Source organism: Pleurodeles waltl, chromosome 10, assembly GCF_031143425.1.
Source record: "Pleurodeles waltl isolate 20211129_DDA chromosome 10, aPleWal1.hap1.20221129, whole genome shotgun sequence".
Classification (NCBI taxonomy): domain Eukaryota; kingdom Metazoa; phylum Chordata; class Amphibia; order Caudata; family Salamandridae; genus Pleurodeles; species Pleurodeles waltl.
In genome coordinates, this window is record NC_090449.1 from 1,016,046,625 (window position 1) to 1,016,059,535 (window position 12,911).

The following is a 12,911-nucleotide window of genomic DNA, read 5'->3' on the forward strand; positions in this document are numbered from 1 at the left end:
CAGCAATCTATTTTTAAGGTATCATTACTCTCACAAGAGCCTCTAAACTGTTAATTAAAACAACTCTTTTCAAAGCTACCCTCTAGTTTTATCAGGTATTTTGTTTTGTACTGTTTCCCTGTTTTTGTATCTTAAATTCACTCATTAGACTCTTGCAGGAGCCAGAGAAGCCCATCATAACCAGCAGCTCTCGTGAGCATCTTGCAAGAGTTCGCGAGAGGCAATCCCTCGAGTGCTGTCCGAGAGGGACGGTGCTTCCTGGTTTGCTCTTGTGAGCCTCTTGCAAGCCTCTTGAGTGATCGTACTTTTTATAATGGAATTTGCATTTACAATGAATATATCCTGATGTAGTATTTATGACTTCTGTAATCCAGAATTTAAACAGTGTGTTTAGTTTAATGAAATGCAATCCTTTATATAATTATGGGCAACAATAAATCACCTAGATTTATGAAAAAAATCATGGGGTGTATGGAGAGAGTTTGGTCTCTCCTGTCAGACCTCTCCCTCAGATGACAGGTGTACGTATTAAGATGTGTACATGGGCTTGCCTCTCCTGCCAGACCTGTCTATCAGATGATGTGCTAGCATAGTAAGATGTGTTCATGGACTGGCCTCTACTTTCAGACCTCTCTCTCAGATGATGGAGAGCCTCAGCTCCAACCCTCCATGGGAGGCCAAACCAGGCTGCACACAACATTTTGTACATGCCCAGTGTTATAAATAGGGTCTCTAGTTGGCAGTCAGTTTACACCCTGTCCAAGTAGGGACCCTCACTCTAGTTAGGATAAGGGAGATACACAGCTCAGATAACCCCTGCTCACCCCCTAGGTAGCTTGGCACAAGCAGTCAAGCTTATCTCAGAGGCAATGTGTAAAGTATTTGTACACAAAAGGATGATGGACGGAATGCTGAAACATTTCAACCACTCACCCCTAGTCACAGATTTGGGTTTAATCCATTGTTCTTTTGCTCACCATGCCACCCCAGTTTGGACCCAGCCGTAGGCAAATCAGTCTTGACCCTGTTCCCCACGGAAACAGTCCAGCCCAAACTGCCAGGCCAGGTCCTTCCTGGACCGGAAAGAAGCATCCTGGGACCAGTTTCAGGGCATCACCCTTCATCAGCAAGGCTAGCTTGAATCCAGTGGCACAGTGAGCAAGGGACCCACGTCTGGGCAAACCATTCCCACTTAGGGCAACTTCAGCAACACAAAAGGATGATGGACGGAGTGCTGAACCTTTTCAACCACTCACCCCCAGTCACAGATCTGGGTTTAATCCATCATTCTTTTTCTCACCATGCCACCCCAGTTTGGACCCAGCCATATGCAAATCAGTCTTGACCCTGTTCCCCATGGGAACAGTCCAGCCCGAACTGCCAGGCCATGTCCTCCCTGGACTGGAAACAAGCATCCTGGGACTGGTTTCAGGGTATCACCCTTCATCAGCCAGGCTAGCTTGAATCCAGTGGCACAGTGAGTGAGGGACCCCTGTCTGGGCAGACCCTTCCCACTTAGGGCATCTTAAGCAACACAAAAGGGCGATGGACGGAGTGCTGAAACTTTCCAACCACTCACCCCCAGTCACAGATCTGGGTTTAATCTATTGTTCTTTTGCTCACCAGGCCACCACTGTATTTGTACAACCACACACAGTAACAGAGTGAAAACACCACAAAAGGACACCACGCCAGTTTAGAAAAATAGCAGATATTTATCTAAATCAAACAAGACCAAAATGCCAAAAATCCAACATACACAAGCAAAGATATGAAATTTTAAAGTAAAAAAAGTCTTAATCCATAGAAATCAATGGATGCATTGTTGTAACACAAAATACTTGGTATGCATCAAAAATAAAGCCACACTGGCGAGCGTGCATCGGAAAAGCAAGAGATGCGTCCATTCTTTATTCGCAAGTGAGGCCGTGCATCAATTCTTTCTCCGCAGGGCAAGCGATGCATGGATTCTTTCCTCGGAGGGAAGGGATGCTTAGATTTGCGGACAAGCAGCCTCAGGTCCATGTGGTAATGTTGAAGATTTGATGCCCAGGGTCCTTGCATGGAAACATCCGATGCACTGTGCAAAGGGTGCGCGTTGAGAACAAGTGCTGCATCAATTCTCCAGCCGTGAGGCAGACGCGGCATCAAATTTTCAGCTGCGGGACAGGCTCTGTGTCGATTTTTCTGACGCTCACACAGCAGTGCGTGGATTTTCTCCCGCAGGTTACCAGCTTCCACTTCTAAGGGCCCAGGGACCAAATTTGACACCACTTAGCAAGACAGGATTCTCAGCAGAAGAGGCACTGGCAGATGAAGCCTTTGATGTGCCTCAGACTTCAGAACAGGGGGCAAGCCCAGTCCAAGCCCTTGGGGAAACTTCACAAGCAGTTTTTCAGAAAGCAAAGTCTAGTCCTTTCCTCTTAAGGCAGAAGCAGCAGCAGCAGGCCAGCACAGCAAAGCAACAGGCAGTGTGGCAGGTCCTCCTTAGCATCAAGCTCTTTTCCTTGGCAGAGGTTCCTCTTGATCGAGAAGTAATCTAAGTTGTGGGGTCAGCAGTCCAATACTTCTACTAATTTCTGCCTTTGAAGTAGGCAAACATCAAAGGAAAGTCTTTGTAGAGCACAAAACCTTGCCTCTTCCTTGCCCTGCCTCAGACACACACCAGGTGGTCGGAGTCTGTATTGTGTGAGGGCAGGCACAGCCCTTTCAAGTGAAGGTGTCAGCTCCTCCCTCCAACTTTAGCCCAGGAAGACTCATCACGATATGCAGGACTCACCTTAGCTCCCTTTGTGTCACTGTTTAGAGTGAATTCACAAACAGCCCAACTGTCAGCCTGCCCAAGACGTGTATTCAGCAGCCAAGCGTATGCACAGAATGGTTAAGCAAGAAAGTGCCCACTTTCTTAAAGTGGCATTTTCAAACAGACAATCTCAAAACCAACCTTACCAAAATATGTATTTGTAAATTGTGAGTTCAGAGACCCCAACCTCCAAATCTCTCTCTGCTCCTAATAGGAAGCTGCACTTTAAAGACATTTAAAGGCAATCAACATGTTAAGCGATAGGAGAGACAGGCCTTGCAATAGTGAAAAACAAATCTGGCAGTATTTCACTATCTGAACATATAAAACACAACGGTACATGTCCTACCTTTTAAATACACAGCACCCTACTCATGGGGCTACCAATGGCCTAACGTAGGGGTGACTTACATGTAGTAAAAGGGAAGGTTTGGGCCTGGCAAGTGGGTTCACTTGACAGGTCAAACAGGCAGTTTACTAATGCACACACAGACACTGCAGTGACAGGTCTGAGACATGTTTCCAGGGCTACTCATGTAGGTGGCACAATCAGTGCTGCAGACCCACTAGTAGCATTTGATTTGCAGGCCCTTGGCACACATAATGCACTATACTAGGTAATTACTAGTAAATAAAATATGCCAATCATGCATAAACCAATCACCAGTACACTTTAGACAGAGAGCATATGCACTTTAGCCCTAGTTAGCAGTGGTAAAGTGCCCAGAGACCCAGAGCCAACAAAAACAGGTCAGAAAAAATAGGAGGAAGGAGGCAAAAAGTTTTGGGGATGACCCTACAAAAAGGGCCAGGTCCAACACCCAGCAAGAGTTGGCCAATCCTCTGTCAGTGGCCAACCTCTGCTGCACATGGCTTTCATCCATGCACAGTGGTGCATAGTAGGCTGTGGTGAGAGAGATTGGCCTCTCCGCTGAGACTGCTCTCTTGCATGACAGGTGTGCATAATATGCTCTGTCCATGACTGTCTTCCCTACTAATACTCCTCTCCCTGATAATGAGTGTCCATAGTAGGGTGTGGGAATAGACTGTACTCTACTCAGAACTGCTACCAAGCCAATGGGCATTCAAAGTAGACTCTGATAAACACCACCCCAGTAACACTCCTTCCCACACTACCAAATATGCATACTAAAATGTATTCAAAGATCACCTACTCCTTTCTACTTTTCACAATCCTGTGTGGCTCTCACAAGACTGTAACTTTGTTTGAAAATAAGAACCATCTACTCATTGCAGTACTTATCTCTTACACACTTCCTCTCAAAAACACGGACCACAATATGCATTCCTACTACTAGAATGCATTGAGTACTCATCTACCGCTTTTTACCACTTGCGATTCAACGAGAGTCCGGCAAGATTGTAAAAATCAATTAAAAACAATATACACTTATTTTCTTCACAGCAGTTATCCCTTAGACACCTTCTCTCTAAACGTAGGAGGGCAGCATGCCTTTCTGCTGCCCTGTTGTGTAGTTTTTTCATTTCATTTCCACACCATCTCCAAATTTTCACAGTAAACAGTAATAGCTGCTTTTTCATTTCTAACATTCCAAAAGCCAGCCAATCAGAGCGCCTGCTCTCTTGAGACTTGAGGGAGCCTCTTACTCTTGTGACAGCGTGAAGGCTCACTCAAAAAATGGGTTTCTCTACCAATCATCTTCCTCCATTTTTATATTTGCACGTTTGCTGCACTCCTGCGCAACTCCCCCGAGCCCAACCATCCACATATAGAATTATTTGTTACCCTTATTTTCTCAGAAACTACTGAACAGATTTACACCAAATCACAAAAAGCACAACCTGTGGACCAAAGTCTAGCTTCCTGTTGAATTCGGTGCATTTCCGTTTAGCAGTTTTAGCTGTAGCCATGTCTAAACAAGGGATTTAACGTTTTCAGACCCCCTTTTTTTTTTCTCAGCCCCCGCTAGACAGATTATCCTGAAACTTCACAGAAAGGAGCTGTAGTGGATGAACCTTGTTTTTGGAAAGTTTCTTTAAAATGTATCAGACTGGGCCAAAGTTATTAGCAGACCAAAAGCGCTCCGCCTGTGGAAAAGCATCCCTAACTATAACTACCTACTGGGAGTGCGAGTGTATATATATATATATATATATATATATATATATATATATAACTTGTGCCCTAAGGTAACTATAACTCGCGCCCCCACCATGCACACTTTTTTTGTAAAACATTTTACCGCAAATATTTCATAGATAATATCAGTGATGTTATCAAAAATGTCATGAGTGCTGTAATTTGTGGCGTAATTAGCAGTGCATGGTGAGGGCGCGATTATAATTACCTTAGGGCATGAGTTATAGTTGCTTGAGATAAATCTTATTCTCCCTGTAACCTTTGTTTTTTTCAGTGAATTTTTATGTTTTTTTAAAATTCTATTTTCTAACTATTACGTCACTATCACCTTTGTTTTTTCAGTAAATGTCTGTATTTCTTTTAACATACAGTAATTTTCATTACTATACATTAATCCAATCACCGCTGTGCATGGTGGTTGACAACCCCCTATAAGCACTCAACTTTGTGCTGTGCACGCTCTTTGCCGGAGCGCAGCGCGGGTTGCCCGCAAGGCCTGGACTGGAGCCAGACTCCGTGGCCAACCCCTCTAACCACCTAACCCCATGATGTGCACGGCCCTTTGGCCGGGCGTGGCGGGAGTTGGCTGCAGCCTGTTGTGAGAATAGGTGTGGGAGGGTGTATCTGGGGTTGGGAGGGGCTGTGAGAATCCGTACATCAGTGTCTTAATGGGTGCATCAGTGTCTATGCAGGTCTGGCAGTAGATGCATGAGGGTTTCAGTGAGTATGTGAGTGGGTGTGTGAGGGCTGAGTGGGACTCTTACTGGGTGTGTGAGGGTCTGAGTGGGGCTGTGAGTGGGTGCACGAGGGTCTGAGTTGGTGTGTAAGGGTATGAGTGGGTGTGTGAGTGGGAGAAGGAGGTTGAACGAGAGAGAGAAAGAGAGTGAGAGGGAGAGAAATAGAGAGGTATTTAGGCGTTGAAGGGTAATATAATTAGAATGAGATATGTCTGGACAAATTGAAAAGAAAAAAAATATTTGTCAATTAAAAAGAGTGAGATCACCTTTCAATATGAACCTTAAACTTTTGAAGTTTAAAGGAAATTAAAGAAGGAAAACAGCCACAGGCACACCTGGAGTAGAACCTTCAACTTTCAGTGCAAGGGTCTGTGATTGTAACCTTTAAGCCATACGTGACTCCTTACCATGATGATTCCAGACATACCTATGACAGTCAAACCGAAGCATGTGATTGGAAAGAGATGTGAATGTTCCATCACTAGTAAGGTCAAACCACCAGTAAATAAACAAACACACTGCCAAGCGAACTAGGATTTTAACCTTCAGCCTTCTGAGTGACAATACAAGACCTTGACAATTAGCCCAGAAGTGACACTGTTCCGCTCTGTATCTCAATGTAACTATAACATTCGTCTCAAACATCTTGCTAGTTTTACTCTTTAAAGTCATTGCATGGAGAGACCATTTCAATGACAATCTCTCTCTACCATCCCATTACGGGATGGAAGAGTGAGAGAGAGAGTAAAATAAAATCCACTGCAAAGGGAGCCTAAAGGCCCCCGCATTCATAGTCGGCTCCTTGCCTCCTGCAGTAGCCAGCATTGCTCCCCCAAACAGGGACTTGCTTTTAATACAGCTCCTTGCTTGTGAGCAATGTTTTCATCTGTCTTTGGGGAAGACAGATGAAAACTCTGCTTTCTGCAAGTGAGAGCTGTTTGACAAATAAGCGAAAGCACAATCTGTGCACTGAAAGCTAGCTTTCTGCCAGTTAGTGTAATTCCATCCAGTGGTTCGGGCTGTAGTTGTGTCTAAAGGTCCTATGGGAATTAACATGGTAAACTCAACTTATTTGACCCCCCTTTTTCTCAGCCCCCACTTGACGGATCACCCCAAAACTTTCCATGCCAACAAGAATCACCGGAGCACTTTTTTTGGAAAATGTTGTTAAGATTCGTCAAACGGTGCCAAAGATACATCAAGTTTAAAAACACTTTTACCCGATGGAAACATGGTCCTAACTAGAACTACCTAGTGGCAACAGCCACTAGGTAATATATATGTGTGTTTGTGTGTTTATATATATATATATATATATATATATATATATATATCCTACTGGTAATATCCAGTATGTGTAGTTATAGTTAGGACTACTGGTAATATCCAGTATGTGTAGTTATAGTTAGGACCTAACATTACAATAGACAAAGAGTTTTTGGTTTTGCTAATAACTTTGGTCAGCCCCTGCGGCCAACCCCCGCCACGCACAGCTGAAGGCCATGTGCAGTGGTGGTTGGATTAATACATGGTAACCATATATTACTTTACATTATACAAAAACATAGAAGTTCACTGAAGAAAACAAAGGTTATAGGGACGTATAATTAGGTCCACTTTTTACACACATAAAAACAGAAACTCAGCAATTATAGTAATACTTATAGCCATAGTTATACATATCTGAAGAAACTATAACTCATGCTGTAAGTAACTTTAGGCCAGGAGTTGCAGTTTCTTAACATAAGTGTAACTCTTGGTATTTCTGCAGGCCTCCAGAGAGGCCTTCCACCCAACCCTGTCAATGGGCGACCTCTAGTGCGCATGGCCTTCAACTATGCTCAGTGGTGAGAGCTCGGCCCTGTGTCCATCCCTCTGTGGGTGGCCGACTCCCATTCCCCCAAGGCCTTCAGAAGAATGCAGCAGGGACTTTCTCATTCCCCTGCTATGGTTCAGGTTGTTTTGGCAACCGCCAAAGAATGCTGGGTGCACCTTCCATGGGTGATTGGGCACACCCCTCATGGATGTTTGGGCACATATTCCGAGGGTGTGTCTGCATAGTGAGGCCTGTGGCCAGGCCCTGCACCCAACTCGCTGTGGGTGATCAACCCCCACTGTCCATTGTTGTCAGATGCAAGGCCTGACACCTTGTTATGCCGATTGCCTAATCTATTGTGGGCTTCCAAACCCCGCTGTGCATGGTCTTTGGCAGTATTTTTCTTGTTATATTTGTTTAGGGTTCAGAGACTCGTTCTAGGGGTTGCAAACCTTGTGTAATCTTTATTTGCCTGCGTTAGGCTTTTGCAGAGTTTACAAACCCGCAACCATGTCTGTGGAACAGCAGAAGGCACAGCACTGGCCAATGAAGCTTGCCGAAGTTTTGTGGTCCATGTCTGACCATAAAGGGCGTGTTGGGTTTTGGTTCCCCAGAAAGGCTTCACAGAATTCGAGGAGCCATACTAGGGACTGCAAAACAAATTCATCACTGGAAAAAAATTCTCCCTTTTAAAAAAAAAATTAGGAACATGGTTTCTCATGTAGGTCCCGACCTGAAGATCGGTCGTTGTATGTCTGTGTTGCAGCCAGTGCTAGTTTAATTTGATCTCATGTCCTACTGTTGCCATTCTAGAGAAATCATGAGCAATCCTTCCCACATGTCCAATTATCTTTCTGTCCACCCTGTATGTGACACACAGGACTGAAAATGTAGACCCCTCACATTTTGCTTTCCTAATAAGCAGTAGCCCGGTTAGAGCATCCTAGGTTAGTGTGACAAAATAAATGCGGTCTTTTGATAGCAGTTTGCTTGCTACTAGCCACGATTTAACTTGCCAAGCTGGTACACCACAGTGGCTCATGATATATTTAAGTCAAAAGGGCAATAGGGCCATTAACATATAGTAGGTTTCTGCCCAGAAGCTCATCATTAGTAAATACCCTCCTGGTCAGTCCGAGCTCTCCATCGGACAGCCTGGGTAAACATTTGGTATTCTATATGGTGTAGTTGGCCCCAAAGAATTCCTATTGGTCTACTCAATTTTTCTTTACATGTCAAAGGCATGACAGCCAGATACATGATCAACAAGTGTTCTCAGAATCTGGGAGCATCACTGGCAGCATCTTTTTCAGAAAGACTTGAGTGGGGAGGACAATATTCTAGTTGCTCATGGACATCAAGTCACCAAAATTACAGGTGCAGCGGAAGTGACATCACATGACCTTTGATTACCACTACATCACAGGGATTGATGGCACATGACATTAGACCTTGATTACGTCACAGAAACTGACACCACCAGCTATGACGCCTGGTGACTTCCCTCCTAAATTATGTCAATGAAAGTTGCTGCCTCTTTCAAATAGGCCTGGGCAGAATTTTAATTATACTGGAATATTCTAAGTAATTTCAGTAATACCACGTTACTTTTTGATGTAGAATTACAGATGATAACGTGGTTATTTTCACTTATGTAATTAAGAGCAATTTGGGGGGAAAAAATACTACTAGGGGCGCATTTAAAAAGCACAAGCGGCTGATCCAGCTGCTGTTTATCTTCTGTTGTATTTAGCGCTATTTTCTTAACGCAAAAATCATCCCCACATCTATTTTCACAGCTAGGATGCATTTTGCGCTGAAACTACTACTAAATGCTTGGTGTAAATTGGGGAAAATCCTACCCCGAATGCAAGTTTGTGAGCAACTGCTCATGCACCTTTTCAAGTTCTATTACATTCAGTGCTATTTCTTACCTTTAAATGCACCCTCGTGTCTATTTTAGATTCCAGGGTGCATTTTTGCACGAGGAAAATAGCGCTAAATGCAGAATTACTCTACATGCATAATTCTACGTAATCTTGCAGAATTTTGGGGGAATTCCGAGTGACCACACTGCACGGAACTATGGGCCATATGTACGAAAGCTTTTTCCCATAGACACAGAATGGGTAAAATCCTTTGGTACATCTGGCCCTATGTGAGTTAAGCCCACCCTTACATTCAACACACACTCACCATTTCTTGCACAACCTCACAGAGACCACTTTTAATTCCTCAGAAAGTTGGTATCCTTTCCTTCCCAAGTGAACCTTTGCTGCTCACAAATGAGGGTGCAAGACATGTTAATTGAGGAAACTCGAGGAAAAAGCCAACTTGGAACTCACTCACCTGTGTGCTTCATGTCCTTCATGTCTTTTTTTTAAATGAAAGAAGACAACCTTATCCTTTGAACCTAAAACAATATATGCCCTCCTTGGTTCTATCACTTGATGCAGTAAACATTTACTTCTTCACTATTTTGTCCATTATTTTGCTTTGTTGTAGCTTGCAAGGGACTCATATAACCCTTATGAAGCCGTCCGCGGAAGGCCCAACCCCTCCTTCAAGGATAGTGTTGCTGCGACAGAGTCGAAAAATATCCATCAGGCATATTGCTTAATACAGTGCAAGCGATCACAGGGACAAACATAAGCCAGAAAATATTACCCCAGGGTTTTGTTTGCATATCTACAGAGCAACAGCTATGCTTCACGAATCTGATTCATTAACCCATAGCCGCAGAGGCACCGTTGATCACTGAATATGACATTGATGCCACATTAATAGGCTTGACTCAGTACACTTTGTTCTGCAATGCAATAAACAGTTCAGTTCTTAAAGATCACTGAAAAAATATTTGGCAGAGATGATGGTATGCCCATTAATGAGGGATGCTCCTCAAGGACAGACGCGATGACGCGCAAAAAAAAACAGCAGCCATGAACCGCTGTGCCCAAGACAGTGAAAATCAACAGTGATGCGAGGCAGGGGCCTCGGGTACGCCATATCGCTCCATGTCAGACGTACCCAATGGGAGGCACTTTAACAAACTGATGCATTTTGGGATTTGTTATCTTTGCTTCATTTGAACTCACTAGACTAACGCATTTCATGAAATTGATTTGGAAAAGGAACGTCCGGAAATGAATACATGGTGTGCTGATGTGTGCTGATGTGTGCTGATATGGATGTGGTTTTACTTTAGAAAATCAGTACTGGATCTCAATTTCTTTTATCATCTATTAATCAGTGGAATGGTCAGATTCGTTCAGGAAGGAAAGCTGGGGTTGAGTTTCACTTAAATTACTGGACTAGATGGATCAATGACCCTCCATGGTAGAACGAGGTGCTGGGGGGCAGACTTCGTTTGAACTCTGACATTGTGCATTGTTGGGTTTGAGCCAATCGGCTCCTCTCTACCCCTCCCCCACTGCCCGGGCGCTGTGATGAAATCCTTGCCAATCAGACTTCCCTGGGCTGACACAGCATCTTGCTCGCTGTTCAGTAATTGAGCTGTGGGTTTTGCGTCCCAGAACAAATATGCTTTTCCTACCCCTAATAAGCAGCTCACCTGTGAGGGCCTTGACGGGTGTAGCTGCACCATCAGCAAGTCGCTCGTCCTAGGTGTTGCATTAAATCAGGGCCGCCGAGGAGGAGGCAGCACGTGTTTTTTCCCCGCCTTTTCTGACTGCGTTGATGACACTGGCTCTTAAACGCACAATAGGCTGTATTTTAAAATGCCTTTCTAGGTATAATTCATACTGCTGAGACTAAGATGCCTTGTATTAATATATCATTAGAACCTGCCCTAGCAGACTATACCAGCCATTAAAGGCCCGCTCCAGAGCCTATATATAACAAGGGAGCGGGACTTTAATTGCCGTTATAGCCCAGCTATGAAGGGCTAAAAGGCTATTAGAACATTCTGGCACTAGAGGGCAGAGTGTTCTAATAAATAAAACAAAGTCCTCAGTAGCCTGAGGGGATTGAAATCCCCTCTGGCTCTGTAAATCCTTTGATCACAGCTGTTGCTGTGAACAAAGAACATCAGAACGTTGACGCTCTGGGCTTTTACAAGCCAATAAAAGCCCAGATCAATCCATTGTCGGCAATGGAGATCCCAACATTCCAATGTTCTAATAACATCATGGTCCCAGTGGATGCCTTTAACATTTTGAATGGTTGCAGCACTGAGGCTGGGTTGGTGCACATGATTTCAAGAAGTTTTCAAAGAGGTTGTCAACTGTGTTTATGTCATGAGTGTAGTTATTTGGTTATGGCTGGCCTGCTCCAAATAACAATGATCTACAAGGTAACACCTACTTCTCAATATGTGGAAAATCAAATAATCAACGCAAACAGATGGTGTCTGAGAGAGCATCAGGAATTTCAGGATCCTGACACAGCACATCACCTAGGTGCCAGTGGTGCCAGAACATGCATATTCATACACTCATCCACCTACACATTCCTCTCAGTGAGTTAAGCACCCGCTCCTGATATCTGCCCTGCTGGATCGGTTCTGCAGCTCTACGGTGAATGAAAAATTGCACTTGTCTTCTGTGAGAGAGGGAAGATTGATTGGCTACTGTGCTATGTACCTATTCTGTGAAGAAACAAGGCCTGTACTGTTCTCCAATTCATCTGTGTCCTGTGATATGGGAAAGATTGCTCGGCGGCTGCCATGGCCTTACCTGTCCTGTGAAGGAAGGAATACAGCACTAATTATGCCCAATATGTTCATGTTCTACGAGTAAGGGCTTTTTCCCCACTGTTGCTTCCCTATTTTATGAAAAAATAAAGGATAAGTTGAATGCATCAGTATTATATCATCATCAGCAGCTTTATTTCAGTTCATAGAATAAACCATAAATATATAGTATGTATGTATGTATTGAGTATTTATAAAGCGCATTCCGGCCCGAGGGCATCGAAGCGCTAACTGGGTGAGGCAGGATCTACTACCAAGGAGACTCCAAAACTTATTGCGGGAAGAGCCAAGTCTTGACCAGTCTCCTAAATGTTAGATAATTGTGTTCTTGCCTTAGATCCAGTGGGAGTGAGTTCCAAGTTTTAGCAGCCGCAATGGTGAACACTCTATCTCCCCACTTCGCCTTCTTGGTGCGGGAAGTTTGGATTCGATAGGCAGAGGCAGATCGCAACAGCCTATTAGGTCTATACCATTGCAGCTTGGTGGTTAGTGCCTTAGGCCCAATCCCATGGACAGCCTTGTGAGTAATGCAGAGAGCCTTAAAAGAGATCCGCTGGGCCACCGGAAGCCAATGTAGATTTCTGAGGCACCTCTTAACAGAGGCCCCGCAGGGCAGTTTCAGTAAAAGCCTAGCAGCAGTGTTCTGCATCAACTGTAGCTTATTCAGTGATTCTTTATCCAAGTTGAGCAGAAGCGCATTCCCGTAATCCAATCTGGAAATG